The sequence below is a fragment of the Protopterus annectens genome, chromosome 2.part1 (assembly GCF_019279795.1).
Source record: "Protopterus annectens isolate FY-2018-M chromosome 2.part1, PAN1.0, whole genome shotgun sequence".
Lineage (NCBI taxonomy): Eukaryota > Metazoa > Chordata > Ceratodontiformes > Protopteridae > Protopterus > Protopterus annectens.
Window position 1 is genome coordinate 115,420,520 of NC_056729.1, and position 18,164 is coordinate 115,438,683.

Genomic DNA, 18,164 nt, shown 5'->3' on the forward strand with positions numbered 1-18,164 from the left:
GGAATTCAGCTGTGTCTGCTAGGCCCATTGATGACATGTTTTTAACCTTAGAGAGGTCACAGATGAGTTACTCTCTTGAGAAAATATACTGAATAATGTTTGCATGTATACTGTGGATGAAGACCAGTGAGGACAAGGTGGTGAAGTTTGATCCAAATGTGTCAGTTAGCAGATTGTGTATTGCCTCCACTTGAGTGTGGGTGGTTCCACCCACAACCATCTGTGTGCATGGCTGTGTATTCTCCTTAAAATTTTGTATTTACTTAAAAAAACAAGATTTATGACTGCACCTCCAAATTTAACCTTGGGTATACATCACATGCCACACAGTGAAACTGTTAACACAGTTGTACAACACTACCTATTTTGCAGTATTACATCACATGCAGATCATATGGAAATAAGTTTAGCATGGAAATGCGTGTGTGAATGCTCTGGTACCATATATGGACACATTACATATGAGGTGGGTGCAATTCATGTAGAACAGTTAATGGCACAAATGCTGACAGTTACACAATGCTGCTGGGCAATGTCTGGATAATGCTTGAGAATAGTAACACAATTGGGCATACAGTTAAATCCCCAAGGTTGCAAGTGAATCCAAAACGGTTATATGTTTGTGCATATAACAGCATTGAAATATTTGGATGAAAAAAGGCATATGTGCCCATGCAATCAGTATAATATAATATTGTTGTACGTCCCATAGCATTTCATGATGGTAGATATACACATGCACACATGTGCCATAATGAAAGTGTTCCAGTGATGGTTGAATGAGAACTGTGGAGAGTGCTAATATACTCCACTTCATGATGTGTGTATGCATCTTTGAGATGATGTCTCTGATGTTCTTCAGAAAAGATATTATGTGGACAGAGGGGAAAAAGGGGAGATTGGATTCATGGGGCTATGTTAAAAGTTCTCCTGAGTGTGAGCCAAATAACAAGAGATTCAAAAGCTCATATTATGACTGTAATATACCACCAACCACACACACAGCAGTTGATTGAGGTCAAATTTCATCAGTAAGCCTATGTAGCTATATAAGTTGGATTCTATACAATGCAACAGTAACAGCACCACAGATGTCTGACTTTAAAAGTATCACAGTGCACTTTATAGAGGATGACAGCAGCATTGTATGCTGAGAAGAAATGTAGGGAGGAGTTTGTGAAATATATGCGAAGTTACATATTGATGTAAAATTGTATTCTCGCTCATTTGAATGAACACATGCACACAAATTATCTGCTGTGAGATAAGAACTCCAAACTATCTAGCTACACAAAGCAGAGAACACAGCAGTTTATGCCCATGCTAACAGAGATGTCTGAGTGAAACCCTGCCAGAGTACACTTTATAGGGGTTCACATCATCATTTTATGTCAAGAAGATGTTTGGAGGAATAACTGACATAGCTGTGGACTCACATGCTGTTCTAATACTGCCTCCCAACTGATAGCTGAATGGACATACAGTATACACACACACTGAAGTTGACTGGAATGAGATTAGAACCCCTACTTATCTAGTTACATAAGCTACAGAACACAGTACTTAAGGCTAGTGCCATAGCACACAGCTGATCTTCATATTGTCAGAGAACACTTGATGGCAGATGACATCATCAGTGTATGGGGAGAAGATGATGTTGGAAGGGAAGTATGACACTCCTGTGTAGTCATGTACCACTGTAAGATTTTGCTCTGAACAAGACTTGAGGAGGTATAATCATGCTCTTCTGACTACAGCCACACACACACACATTTAGACATACAGGCACACACACAAGTTGGCTGTTATGCAATTCAAACCCACTATCTAACTAATTAGTTCAGCTGCAGAACACAGTACTTAACATTTGTGCCATCACATAAGTTTAATATTATCATTGTCATAGTGGTCTTTATAGAGGATGACATCATAATGGTGCAGGTAACATATACAGTTATGAGACTTGTGTGTAAACGCTGGACTTCAGATTTGCTTTTGTGATTGCAACGTGTAAACATGCATTTAAAGACAACCTGGTAACCTAGGTGAAATAGGCTGTCTGAGACATATAAATGTACCTTTTTCTCAATATGTTGTTTAGATATCACACACACACACACACACACACACACACACACACACACACACACACACACACACACACACACACACACACACAGAGCAGTGGACTGGGCCTGAGTTGAAAATTACACCTGCGCATGTTTAGAATATGAATGACATTCAGTGTAACAGTAGCAACACCATATATATCTGACAGTAACACTGTCATGTTGCACTTTATGGGGTATGATAGCATCATCATATCATTCACTTTGGAAACAGCAGGAAACAGCAGTACTGCAAGTGTTGAGGTATGCGTGTACATATTCTGATGAATTGATGTCCACAGTACTAGATCTTTCTGACAATATCAATGTGATTTGATCAGTGATGACCAGTGTCCAGCATCAGTATAAACCCATAACAAATGTAACAATGTAATTATGCTCGTTATTTCTTCAGTGTACTTGACAATGGACCAGTAATGAGATATCATTTGCAAGTGCATTGCTGCAGGACACACCTGAATCTGAGTAAGTGTGTCTTCAGTGAAGATCACATCCTTTCCCTTCTTTTGAGTTTATGAATGCCTTTCAATGAGATGGAGGATAACTGGACAATAACCATAGTGAGACATGCCAAACACCTTTACATAGTGCATCACCGAGAAGCTGACTTGCATGAATGATGGCAAAATGCTAGGGCATGCAATATTCTAATTTCATGAATGCAAATTGAACTTGTGAAGTCATTAGGAAGATATGTTATGGGAGAATTAGCTGACATATATCATCCTGTTCATACTGTAGTTTATATTGGAAATGTTGTGTCATAAAAAAGTTGCTATTGCCTCCCCTGTTTGTATGGAGTGAAGTGATGTGCAAATGTAGTTCTTTGCTTAAATGGAACATATAGTAATATTCCACTTGGTTCACTTCACTCTGTGCAAACAGGCTAAGTGGAAATATACAACTGGTAACACTCTGGACAGTACTAAGTGTAAAAAATACACCTGCTGCCCACCTTTCCCTGTGGCACCAGGTGTAAGAGCAGTAAACAACTGATTAGAACATTGATGGTGTAGAGTTCAAATCCAGATTGTTCTCTTTTTTTTATGGGATGGCATTAGCTAAGTAAATGTGATTATCACTGCAAATGTGGCAGACAATGACTACAGTAAAATATGTGTTTTCCACAATTTTTATCATTAATGCTTTTCTCTATACAGTTGTACAACTATTAGCAGGTCTCACTGCAAATCACAGTTTAATTGTATGTACAGCTTTCTAGAAATGACAAGGGGAGGTACATATTTTTAAACGATTATTATCACTCAGAAGATATGCCAAGTATTTGTGTATGGCCAGATATCCTGAAAAGCGTGTGCAGTATGCTTTGTCACAGTAAAGACAATTTGTACATCACATTAGATGAATATTTCATTCATCATTACGTGAACATGTCACAAACAGAATCATACAGATGATTTTAAAACATTCCACAGTGCATGAGCAGTGATATAATATTGAATTAAGGTAACATGTTAGTAATATCCATCAGCACAGTCAAGTCAGTCTGTAGGCACCATCCATCAACCTAAAAGATACACACACACACACACACACACACACACACACACACACACACACACACACACACACACACACACACACACACACAGATGAACATACACCTAACAGTGTGTTTTAATGGCAAATTGATGGTCATTTTTTTGTTCTGTTGTCATTATTAGCAGTCCAACATGAAGTGAGTAACATATGGGTAGAGAAGGTTTGGAAGAGGGACAGTAGGCTTATGACAAGCAGAACAAGGTTCGATAAATTTGTGATAGCAGTGGCAGTAATCAATATATCTCCTGGAGAAATCATAACTGTGGCAAATGTTAATATGTGGTTGATTAAATATATCATACACATATACCATAACACTAAGAAATGAGGAGAGATGTATCTGGAACTGAACCCTTGAAACTATTGTCAAAAAAAAAAAAAAACTTAAGGGATTTAGGTCAACACTCCACATAGCAGGTTGTAGTTTGTTACATTCAGCAGTCTAAATAACTGTCAGAGTAAATGTTTAGAAGTAATGCCTTTACTCTGTTTTAACATTGTACTATTTTATTGCAGCAAGTTTAAGCAGCATTCAATGGAGATAACTGGACTGTGTGGCTGATGGCAAAATCTCACCAGGTTTTGCCATAGGACATGAATAGCGCTGACCGCCACTCTGCATTGGTGCATGATGCCAAACTTCGAGCAATGCAGAGAACAAAAATGATTAAGGGTCATTTCTAGCAATGTCTGAGGTGTGGTAATATTTTTTAACAGATTAAAGTTGTGAAATGAGGTAGATAGGAAAGTAATTAAATAGGGAGCAAGCAGTAGGAACAAGGTGGAAGCAGTAAAAGAATTTGCAGGAGGGAATTAGGAATGGAACAAAGCTACCCACTTCATTAATACTGTAATATGGACATGTATAGAAAATTGTCTGAATTTAGACTGTCCTCACAACACAGATGGGTAAAAACAACACAATCATGTTGTATAGCCAATTGGATTGAATCAGGTGTGTCAAGAAGACACATATGTGAATTGGAGAGCTATGTATGGGACATTTTTTTTTCTGTGTGGGACATTTGTGGGACACGTGCCCATTTTTTTTGTTTGTTTGCATTTCAAAGAGAGGAATGTTGGGGAAGGGAGACAGAAATTATGTCAGGATCAGATAGGTAGGGTAGGTGAGGAAGCAGGTGCAGACAAACAGGACAAGCAAGACAGATACAGGGATGGTGATGGGCACAAAAGGTTGGGGGATACTATGATTAGGGATAGGTAGGAGACATTAAAGGCACATGCCTGTCATGCATAGGAACAAAGAGAATTTAGTCCTCACCCTCAGAAGTGTCATCACTGCCCATTCCTTGATTCCCTGTGATAGTGCAAGATGGGAGGGGCCTTTTTTGCATTCTAAGGAGTAGCCTCTCCAGATGGCTGAAGCAGCCCTCAATGACAGTTTCTATCACATCATGCACTACCCCTCCCAGTTTCTGGTAGGTGTTATAATCCCCACATCCACCAATACTCTTGGTAAGTGCCAATGCACCAGCAGCTGGGACAATGCTACCTGATGTGGATGTGCCAGGTAGTGCAGGGCCTGTGGTGGCAGTACTGCCAAATTGCATCCCAGAGGTGTTGGGTGTTGGTACAGCACCCGTTGAAGGGTTGGCAGGCTGAGCTGCAGTGGTTGGCTTATCTCCCTGTGCTGAAAAGCATTTTGTTTGTTAGCAAAAAAGTATAACATCAGAACAGTGGGCTCCCATTTATGAAAAAAGAGTAAGAAGTGGAGTGAGACACAAAAAATGATTACGACCAATATATGTCACATTCAAATACTTTGTTACAATAAATATACTTTTGTTATCATATTAGCTATATAGCTTTCCCAATCGAAAATATGACTGCAAATTGCAACAAGTAGTCCCAGCAATATGCAGATATTACATATATTCTTTTAAATAAAGCACATACTAAGTTAACAACATGGCATTAAAGCCAATCTTGCTGGAATTGAAATTAAAAAAATATATATATATTTTTTTGCAATTTGAATGTATTTCTTACTTTTGAGACTTGAACCCACAAAATCTTAACACAATTTTACACTTGCCTAATACAATTACCAAGAGCTACAGAATAAAGCATGCATGCCTGCTTTTACAGTTAGCATCTGCTTGCTTAAACAGCTAGTAATATATAGAAGAACAATAATTTTAATCAATCATGTTCATTGTGCTACATATATACTCCTTTACTCTCTGAGTATTTCTAATCTTTCAGCACGTGCCTCACTTTCTCTGAAATTTCCTGAGCAACTGTAAAATAAAGGACAGGAAAAAGAGACATGAACGCATTATGCATGCCAGTCTTGGCTATCTACAGCTTTCCATAGCATGTAAAGTTGCTTTCTGTACACTTACACAACTATCAGATGTCAGCAGTACTAAACTCATCCATCAACTATTTGAGTTATGCCTGCTTGCACTGTTTCAGGTGATTATAATGGTGCCTGCATTGTTCCCCTGTGTGTGGTATGCCAGTCACACTGGAGACAATCTTGGCAAGACTGTTCCAAGCCTCAGCCTTATAATGAGACCCAGTATAGTCACCCTGAAGTAGCCTATGGGTGCAGCCTTTGATGAGGAGTGTAACAAATATTTTTGATTCCTCCACACCCCACCATTGTGCTCTGAATTTGGCACTATCCTTCCCAGCTCCTGCCATGTCTGACAGGTCCTAAAACAACAGAAAAGCTTTTTTTTTCCTGCCATTTCATGCACAAACATGAACACCCATGCCAAATGAGTTTGTGTGGTATTACATGGAGAGAAGCACTGGCAGACAAACAGGAAGGGAGTTTATAAAACAGGAAGGATAATGTGACATTTGGTATTAACTTATGGCATGTGTGCTGCCATATCTGGCAATAGTTTCTCCAATGATCAACACTGATATGCTAAATGACTTGGCTTTTAAGACCTAAATTTGTGGGGATCAATTTAATCACTTGACACATATTCTGTGGGGCTGTACACACTGATAAAAGTAATTTGTGCAATGTGGGATTCAAACCTATGTAAAAAAAGAGAATACATGTTTTTACACAAAGGCGATTTTTTTTCTCATTGGCACAGCAGAAGTGTTTGCCAACCATGGACATTACTAATATAAACCTTAAAGAGTGAGCGGTGCTACACTTCAGTTAACCATGTATGTGTGCGACATGACAAGGCAGTGGTTTATGCATTCTCAGGTGTGATGCAGAAGTAATGTGTGACAATATACTGGAAATACATATACTTGTATTACTTGCAGAGCAGATTTTTGAGTTGTGGTTTAGACCAGACAATACTTCCTGTTTTACAGTTATACTTGTGTTATGGGAGGTGTGTAGATGGCTGTCATTAAACCATGAAATCCATCCCAGGTCTGAAATGCATTTATAAATACATAATCATCATTGTCATGCTACAGCAGTTACACATATAATAGATATGATACCATGTGTATGCTCAATCAACCTGCTATACATAGGTGTTGTCATGTAATTATCTTTATATTCTAATTTTTGTGAAAAATTACAGCAGGACCCCCTTAATAAAAAGTGGAGTGGGCTGGATTAGAACACTGGCTCCCCTGGGTTTCATCCATGACGTTACACCTGATTACACAGAGAAAGCTAGGCAATATGTGTATTTTTACACTTGGTACTCTACAGAGTGCTGATGGCTATGCATCACTGATTAAGTTGTTTGTGCAGAGTGCTGTGAAACAAATAAAATTCTTCACGTTTTCCTTCAGTGAACCATCTTTGCACACAGGTGAACAATGCATAACTGTAAAAGGCACTAGTGAATATATATTCCTTCTGTTAAGATTCAGTATGATCTTTCCTCTGTAAAAATAACTACTGTGGAACTCAAACCATGGTTTAACTATCTTATCTATAGTATACCTCAACCTATTTACACCTTGTGCTGCAAACACAGATGGATGCAGGTGTAATTTCTGCAGTCATTACCATCCAAGTTGTTGACTGCCGGGCAATGCCACTAACTGGGTTTGCACTTCTTAAATCAATTGAACTTAAATTTTAAATTTTTATACATTTAACTGTGTTTTCACTAGGCCATGTGCCGCGCAAATGTTAAAGACAAAAAAAAATTAAAACAAAATTAAAGTTAAACAATCACACAACTCTGGATTTGAACTCTCTGAGTAATGAGATTACAAAACACAGTTGGCATGTGTTGTCTCTCTTTGCCACAGACACAGCTTTACAACAGCAATCAAATCATGTACATGCAAGCAATTCATATTTCCTCTACCGTATTAACAGGACATACACTTGTACATTCTCAGTTGGTTTTAAATATGTGGCTAACATATTTAGTGCAATGAGTGATCATATTACCATTTATAAATATGTTTGTTCAAAGGCAGCTCTGTCTTATCTTTGTAGTGTGTTCATTCTTACATTATCTCTGCTGTAATATCAGACATGCAGTATATAGTGCATTTTGTATATTTTTTCTTTAAATGTTTGATAAAAAATACATGACAGTGAACAACAGTTTTCAGCAAAGACACGAGAATTTTGCAATTAGTGACAACAATGATAAATGTGTGGTGTTTTGCTTTATTTAAAAGCTCAGTGAAGTTAGTTCCACAACTTGTAAGTGTATCCTAACTGACACACCCACTGCAATGAATGGTGTCTGAATTGCTTTTGTGTTTTCCTTCTTTCTCACATTAAACATCCACAGTTGCTGGCCATTAGCACACAATAATGGTGTAGAGCCTACAATATGTTTACATCTACTACATGAAGTCAAAGGTTTGGTATTCAGCAATTATAATGAATTCACTACTCATTTGCATCTTTACAGTACTCAGAGGACTGAATCTACACTATAAAAAGGTAACAGTGTAGCTAGGGAACTTGAAGGTGAGGAGACGTGTATTTGGACAAAACAGAAGATTGGTATTCCTTTGAAGTGATTTCTCTGCAGGGAAGACTAAATTTTGCTAAGGTATGCTTGTATTATTCAAGTATTTTCTAGATTTTGCAAAATTACAAAAAGTTACAAATGCATTTATATATCCAGTAGAAAATAGAACTTTTATCTGTATGCACTTTTTATTCTTCATAGTTGGCATAGGCAGTTTTGGCAGGCATTTATGTTTCGGAGATTGACAGGTTATTATTTTCAGCACAAATATATTTTTAACATTTGCTTTTTCAGTGTCTTATGTTATTGGAGAGAAATATAATGTACACGTCGCGGACACTGGTGTTATTCTTCTGAGATGGCCCAGTGCAAGTTCTACAGGAGTCATGGGCACAGTGAAAAGTGACTGGCATTCATAAATTGACTTTTCTTTGAAAAGTGTAGACATCCTGATATTTCTGTGGAAAACATATATACATTACTTGTGTGGTATTCTTGGTTTGTACAAGTCTTTGTATGTGATTTGGAGGTAGGGCAACCAGCTAACATTCAGTTGCACTGAACAATAAGTATGTTTCAATGTTTAATGGTGACAAAAAAGTACACAGATTGATTATTTTGTGTAAAAATACATCAGTTATGTAATATTTATCTATTTTATCCTTTTCTGTTTTATGCCACTCAGGATTCTGGCACCCAAGCCTACAAATCAATGAAAACCCCCTTTCAGTGATGCTGAAACAGGCTGTGAGGTGGCATGTAGCCTTTCTGCTTGAGAGAGGCCTTAGAGATATGGCTTCTAGAAAGGAAATTTGGGACCAATTACTCAATAATGTAAATGCAGTCGGTGGTCACAGCCGAAATTATGATCAGGTGTGGCATTGGGCCACTGATATAATTTCATTAGCCTGGAGGAGGGTAGCTGCAGTTGCCTGAGAACAGCCGGCTAGAGGGTATAGGCCTGCTACTAAGTCACCATTGACAACAAATGAGGAGTTCTTGTCCACTGTCAGAGATCCTGACAGCTCAGTGGAAACTACATTCCATGTGCTTGATGTCGGTGATGATGTGGCTGGGAGAGCAAGTGCATGCCAGGAGATCCTTCAATGCAGGTTTACATATGGCAATGTTTATATTTGCTTGCAGAGTAAAATATATAATTTGACTACTACTTCCTGTGATACAGTTTTTTCTATCTGTAATTATTGATAAGTTATACAGTTATACAATAGAGTTGTTCAGTACACATGAGTGTGAGTGGACATCTCAGCCAAGTTTCCATTTCAGGTGTTTTGCAAAGGAATTATAGGCAATTGTGTATTCACAGTACCCATGTTATTCCCATTGTGATGCTAAATTTCCGTCCTTTTTTTGCTTCATTTCTTCCAGGCCCATCCTCCTTGCAAAGTGTGGAGACATCTGTGCCTGGTAAGCAAATGTTTATTTGCTATTTACTAGGCATCATTTCATAGGATCATAGGATCATAGGAGGTTGCTAGGCTAATGGCCCTGGGGCCCTTACAAGCCTAGTAAAGGGTTTATTCTCAAAAAGAAACCTCAGTCAGCACCTGTTGCCCCTGTCAATGAGGGACACAAGTGGAATCCCTGGGACAAATTTGTCATTTCTCATCCACTCATCAAGGTTGCGCCTGGAGAGGGTCAGCGAGGTGCTCTGTTTGATGTGTATAGGAAGTCTATTCCAGAGATGGGACAGCCTCTGGGAGACAAACGTGCCTCTCAAGCAGGTTTTGTTGATGTCGCATATTCGATTCAGGCATTCTGGCTATATAATAATTATCTGTATATGTGAGGAGTGTGTAGTGAGTATCTGTATTGCAGTATTATCTGTCATTGTGTGACCAGTGTTACTTTTTTATCATCTGTGCTGGTTTAATATTTAGTGGAGTAATAATTTAATTCCTGTGTTTGGTGCTTATTATCACAGGTGATCCTGACAGTGGAAGTGTAGGACACCTAGCACTTGATGTCAGAGTATCAGAAGGCTGAGATGATGATAGCGGACAAATGAAGGCACAGTCAGTGGGTGCACAGGTTGAATATGACAGTGAGGTTGTGACTCACACATCCCCTGGATTTCCTTCAGACACAGTATGGCTATGTGTACCTATTCCACTGAGCCCTCAGATAGTGGACAGGTTGAGAGTGACACACTTGATCAGGCTAATGTAGTTACTGTGGCTTCAGTGCTGGTTGATGCTGGCTGTAGACAAAGTGTGGGCAAGGTGCCATGCAGGATGGTTAGTAAGGGTGCTTGGAGGAGGCCTGTTGGCTATCCCATACTTCATCCTGGTTGGTCATTATGTACCACTAAATGTATGTTTACGGCCATCATGGGGGAACAGGCACATTCCACTAGGGCCTCTGAGGACATGCTTAGGGTTCTGGATGTGACGGAAGCTGACATGTGTGACTGCCTCTGCTGTGTGGCTGATTCAATGAACGATAAATGTCACAATGGAACAGGCAGTGTCTGTGATGGAATGTTTGCTGGGAGAGGGAAAGCATGCACTTGGCTGCAGGTCTGCAACATCACCTGCGGTTATCCAACCTGGCCATGCCCAATCCCACTCCTGTAGTGGCACTACTTCCACTGCTCCATCAGTGCTTGAAGTTTCCACACACAGACATGGTAGGTCATGAGGTTGTGGACCTGGGCATAGTCATGATGAGAGCTTGTCCAGCAGCCTTCGTTTACATTCAGGTAACACCAGCACTTCTGACCATGGGCATGGACATGCCATTGCATCTCCTTGTGGTCACCAGCCATGACAATGAACTGATACCTCTATCATGCATGGCTCACACCTGTCTGACTTGCCAGGATGTAGCATACAGCTTGGATGTGTCACACACACATACACACACGAGCACACACACATTTCACACTGAGTGCTCATGCAGACACACACACATAACAGGTACATGAGGCTTTCATGAGGCTTTCTGCATTCTGTCTTAGTGGCCATTTGATAATAGCTACATTTCTGCCTGTGTGCCTTTCTCACTTGCACACACTCACTACTTTGGTGTCAGCCTTGATCTCCCCCCACCCTGTGCAAATGATAACTGTGCTATCACCTTGTTTCTATGTTTTGGTTTCAGGGATATATATGCACTTTTTTCTGATGCACAGGGTGCATAGCTAACTGAGTGCTTAGTATATGCATTGGAGATGCTATTTTGAAATGTTTACGATTTCTTACAGTCTTTTTGGTGTTGTGATTCCTACCTTGAAGTCGTTGATACACCAGTGATGCTTATTGCTCTACTTCTGAGAATGTAGGGATAATTAGACTTTGGACTGCTTTTTCTATTCTGGGTGTTTAAATGCCTGAGGCATGTTAGCTTATAAATGGTAAAAATTTATCGACATAAGTCAGTCCTATTACATATTGATACCAGTGCTGGACAACTCACACACTTTCTACTTAGGTACATTTTCAAATAACAGTATGCAAGTATCTGTCATTTGTTCATGTTCTTATGCATTTACTTTCCTGTTCCAGGTTTATCAGTTATTTTGATAGTCTTACAGTTACAACTGTTGAAATTTGGGGCTGACGCTGTCAAATGCTAGCAGTACGCAGCCATTACTTGGGTAAGTAATTTTTGTGACCACTGACTGGCATCAATTTTACTGTATGTACATGCATAGGATAGACGTTGTACCCCTTAGGTGATCAGCATGTGTGTTATCTGTTGTTTGTTGGCCAGAGTGATGGCATATTGTACACACCTGCATTTACTGACACCCACAGTGACTGGTGATATTCCCTCTGAGACTCCCCCCCTGCATGTGGCTGGAGTGACCATGCCAGTGGTGGTGGAATGTGTGCACTTTCCACTTGATGTTCCTGTTGCAGCTGTTTTCTCAGGATAATACTATGTTGGATAGCACAAACAGTGAAAATATCAGCACAAGTTCTGGGACTGTACTGCGGGGTACCCCTTGATGTATCTAGGCACTGAAACTTTGACTTCAGCAGCCCAAACACAAGATCTATGATATTTCTTGTTTGAGCATGTGTCTTGTTATAACTTTCCTCTGTGGGTGTGTGTGCATTTCTGATGGTCATTATCCAGTGCATTCTCCAGTAAATGGCTTGTGGGATAATCCTCCTGGAAAACCTCTGGCAGAGCTGTGAGTTGTGACAGATATAGGGGTTGTGGTACCTGCCAATGTTGCCAACACACACATTCAGGATGATTCCTTTAGTATTACACACAATCTGGCAGTTAATGGAGTGGAAGCCCTTTCAGTTTATATAGATCCTTCCCTGTTTCCTGAGTGGTGTTTTTATCTCAATGTGGATGCAGGCTATGGCTCCCAAGACTCCAGGGAAGTGTGCTACTGAGTAGAAATCTACACAGATGTAGCTCTGTCCTCAAGGGTACGGGGAAAATATATATAGCTACTGGCATGCTGTATCATAGCAGTCAGAAAATTATCTAGGATCCAGAATGCCATTGCCTGTGACACCCTCAGCATGTCCCCTGTTGTTCTCTGGAAGGTTCATGTAATTAAAATTCTAAATTCTACATATACTTTGGTCTCCACAATTATTGGTTCCCCTTGGTTTGTCCTTGCTCTCAGTTGGGGATGACAGAGGTTGTAGAGTTCATGGAGTGTGTCTCTATCCACCCTGTAGCACTCCATTTCCACCTCATGCAGACCATGAGACATTAAACAGGGTCTAAACACCCTTCATCTTCTTGCCTGAGGTCTATCAGTAGCAGCAGAATCAGCAGCAGCACAGACTTGAACCTGTTGCACATACACATGCAGAATAGCAGCAGCAGCCCATAACATTCTTTTCCTCTAGTGTAGCTCCAGTGGCTGTATTCCAATAGGTTTTGAAATTCAAGGCAAAAACCTACACTAAGTGTATACAATTGCTTTATAGCTTGTTGAATAGCTCTGCCCTGCCATCTTGGACTGGTTGAATAGCATACACCTTAGCTGCATATGCTGTAATTAGCATGGCACAATGTGTACCATGTTTCTGCAGCCCCACACATCTTGTAGAGATGCTTGCTGAATATAAATTGGTGCTCTACCATGTGCATGTTGTGCCACAACTCACACATGATTTTAATGAGCCATATAGGGTTTATTGAATCCAACCAACATCTTTTTTTTTCAATGCATTCCTGTAGCACAATAACTGATAACTATTACTCCTGGATTAACCAATTGACATTTATTTATTTATTTATTCCAGTTTGATGACCGGGGAGGTCCACTGGGCCTGGGGAGCCCATTTTCAGTGGAGGCCCGGGGAGGAAATCTCCACAAAACAAAGTTTAATTACATGATTAATTACAAAGAAAGTTAGGATTACAAACAACAGGTAGCATTCTAAAGAGAAAAAGAGAAAAACAATATTTACAATTTAGTTCACTGGGCTTAGGGAGCCTACTTTCAGTGGATTCTCGGGGAGAAAAAGCTCCACAATACAAAGTTTAATTACATGAATGCTTTCAGTGGAGGCTCGGGGAGAAAAGCTCCACAATACAAAGTTTAATTACATGATTAATTACAAAGGAAGTTAGGGTTGCAAGCAACAGGTAGCATTCAAAGGAGTGAGAAAAAAATAAACAGTTTAGTTCAGGAGTAAAAACAGGCATATAGTATCGTGGCTAGATTTTGCTGTTTGGTTACATATATAATCAACAACTTAAAGTGAGGTTAGGAAGGTAAGAGGGTTAGCCTGGAGTAAAGGGGGAGGAGAGCTTGAGAGGAATGAGTGGAAGAGTACAGTTGCATTTCCTGTTTAGATAGAGGTAAGAATGAAGTTGAGTTTTGAAGTTATTAAGGTTGTCACAGGTCCTCAATGTGGAGGGCAGAGCATTCCATTTTTTAGCTAGGGAATAAGATAGCAGAAGCTGCCCAGCAAGGCGCTTGGGTTTATGGATGGTGATCAAGTTTTGGTGGATAGATCTAAGGGGTCTGAGGGGGTTATAAGGTTGCAGAATATTGGATAGTGCAGGGCAGTTAGTAGGTTGGGACAATAATTTGTGGGCTGTGGTGATTTGGTGAAGGTTAAGTAGATTGGGGAGTTCAAGCCAGTTTAGTGAGTGCAGGGAGGTGCAGTGATGAGAGGAGGATTTGGCATTCATGGCGAATCTGACTATTTTATTATAACATACTTCCAATTTGGAGGTGAGTGTGGAAGATAAATTAATGAGCAGAGGAGCACCATACAGTAGAGAGGGAAGTAGATAGGTTGTGGAGAGAGTTAGTCTGGTGGAAGGAGAGAGGAAGTCATTGTTTCTGTAAAATAGGCCTAGTTTTATGTGGGTTTTCGTGATATTTAGCTGAATGTGATTGTTAAATTTTAGGTGTTCATCAATGGTTACATCAAGAAGTTTGGCGGAAGGTACGATCTCGATAATGGAGTTGTTAAGTCTGGTGATTTGGAGTAAGTTTTTGTCAATAGGGAAGGATTTTGAGGGAGAGAATAGAAGGATCTTAGTTTTGTTGGCATTTACTGAGAGGTGAGTTTGGAGCATCAAATTTTCGGTGGTAGAGAAGGCAGTTTGAGTTAGAAATTGGAGATCTTTTAGGTTAGAGGCATAACAGATCAAAGTGGAATCATCAGCATATTGCACAATTTTGGTATTAGGTATGGCTTTGTGGAAGTTGTTAATAAAGATATTGACTAGCAATGGGCCAAGAATTGAATCTTGGGGTACTCCAGTGGGGGTTGGGAGGAAAGTGGAGGTGGCCTGGCCCCATTTCACGGCTTGGGATCTATCAGAAAGGTAGCTGGAGAACCAGGAAAGAGTTTTATGGGAGATGTTGAGGTTAGACAGATGATTTAGTAGGTGACTATGGGAGATGGTATCGAAGGCTTTAGATAAGTCTAGCAGAACAGATGATACCATATTACCACAGTCACGAGCTAAATTGACAGAATGCGAGAAGGAGACAAGGGTGGAGTTGGTACTGTGTCCTGGACGGAAGCCGTGTTGGGTAGGGGAGAGTAGTTGGTGTCTGGTAAGGAACGGCAGGAATTGCAGGTGGATACATTTTTCAAGAATTTTGGAGATTGAGGAGAGGATGGCTATGGGGCGGAAATTGGAGTTGTTACAATTTTTGCCACCCTTGTGAAGTGGAAGAATAAATGCAGAACGCCATAGTTTGGGTACATAGGATTCAAGTAATGATCTATTGATCAGGATGCTGATAGGAAGAGCAATACTGTCAGAGGCTATTTTTAGGAAGGAGGAAGGAATGCTGTCAGGGGCATTGGAGCAAGGTTTTAGTTTAGCGAGAAGTTTCTTTATTAGGTTGGTGGAGATGGGTTTGAGTTCAAAAGTGGGATGGGAGGAGGGAAGGGAGGATTGAGCAGTAGGAGGTGGAGCATTATTGTTGGTAAAAGTCTTGGTTGGCTCAGCAATAGAAGAGGTAAAGAAGGTATTGAACATTATGGCAATTTCAAGGTCAGATTTGCTGGTGTGAGGGCAAGGGTTGTTTTTTGTACCAGGCCTAAGGAGGGAATTAATAGAGTTCCAGAACTGTTTGGGGTTTTTTGTGTGATTTGCTTGTAGTTTGATGTAGTAAGACTTTTTGTCTTTAATAACTTGTTTTTTGGCTTGGTTTCTCAGCTGTTTATATTTAAGTAAGATTTCTGGCTGTTTATGATGGCGGTAAGCTTTCCAGGTTTTATCTCTTTGTAGCATAATGTTTTTGGTGTCTTTGGTGAGCCATGGGATGGTTTTTGTTTTAACTCTTTTTGTTCTTATTGGTGCTAGGGAGTTAAGGACAGTTATGAATGTAGAACTGAAGTAGTCAATGGCTGCATCTAAAGGAAGAGATTTAAGGGGTTTCAATTAGTTAGCTTAAGGGAGTCAGAGAAAGTAGTAGGGTTAAAGTTAGAGAGGTTATGGGTTTGAATGAAGTGGTGGGAGTGTGGGAAAATGGGTGTAGACCGATGGATGAAGGCAGAGAGGTGGTCTCCTAATGGATCAGGAATGACACCAGAATTTATGACTTTGTTAGGATGGGATACTAGCATCCAGTCTAGTATGGAGCCTGGGGGGTTGTTTTTGTTAGGTCTAGAAATAGAGTTCATAAGTTGAGTAAAGTTAAATAGATTGATTGATATGGTGGGATTATGGTGAATAATTTTGTTCCAGTCTATATTTACATCTCCCATGATGTAGGTTTCTAGCTTAATGTTGGAGGAGGTCCAGGAGAGAATGTCTTCCAGGATATTAGTGTTATTACCAGGAGGAATATAGAGGGAAATGATACAGATGCTCTTATGGTTGTTCAGTTTTAGTAGGCCAGTTAAAAGTTCAGCATTATCAAAAGAAGGAATGGGATTAGGCTATGGAGTGATGGACAAGTGGTTGGAGTAGATTAGGAATACACCACTACCTCTTCGATTTTGGCGGTCAGAACAGAGAGATAGAAATCCAGGGCGAAGGAATTCAGAGTCGCTTATGTGAGGTTTTAGCCAGGTTTCATAGATGGCTACAATGTCAGGTGAGTTGTGATTGAGCCAGGCATGAAAGTGGGTTAATTTATTATTCACGATTTGAGCATTGGTGGTGTTTACATTTGTGATAACATCCCTGTCTAAATTCTTTACATCTTTTTTTTTCATTTTTATGCTTTATTGATACAAAGCTAACAATGGTTTTACCCTTCATATACATAGTAAACTACAGAGGAAACCATGAAAGTACAGGATCAACACATCCATGCAGCAGAAAAAAATGGGAACATTTGTAGGAACAGCAGAATTCATAATAACTATTCCAAACAGCAAACATTGTTCAAACCTTAATGACTTGTTGTTACTACACACGATAATCTATACAGTAGCAGACAGCTCTCTAGACTCTACAAATCTCTGTCTGAGTTTATCCCATACCTCCCATTTTATTCATTCATATATTCTTGGGCCAGTAATCTAGTTCTTGCATATGGCCTGTGAAATGTTTTATCACTTAGGGGACTCCTACTTCAGTTTTATAATAACTGTTTTTGTCTATGTAAATAAATTAAGCATAAATCTATCCTTAAAAATCAATTATTGGTGTGGGGGCTCAACTTAAAATGAACAGGTAGGCTGTAAGCTTTATTTTACCCTTTCAAAGTGTATTCAGTAGCTCCTTTAGTCTTTGGCTAAATAGTCCTAGTATACTAATATGTTTAAAAACTCTCTAAAAGCACTTACAATCCAGCTGGATTTGTAACCATGACTCTTCTGGCTACCCCATCTCTCCCCCCTACCACTCCCTCTAGCAACTAACCAACAGTACTTCCAGAGCTACTTTACCTCTTCCTCCTCCTCTGACTCACTTACAATGATCCCCCTTCCTTACTCTACACCTATAGTCCCTCATCATCTGGCACATCTCATTATTTGCATCTCTCTCTTCTTCCCAACACTCACTCCTATTTCTATTACAGATAACTGAGGTATACCATTCTACAACCAATATACTTTGCTTAATAATTTGTTGTTTAATTAGACAAACTAACGGTATGTATTCATTTGATCGGCCAGTGGATGGCCGATCGGAAAATGTGCCAGTG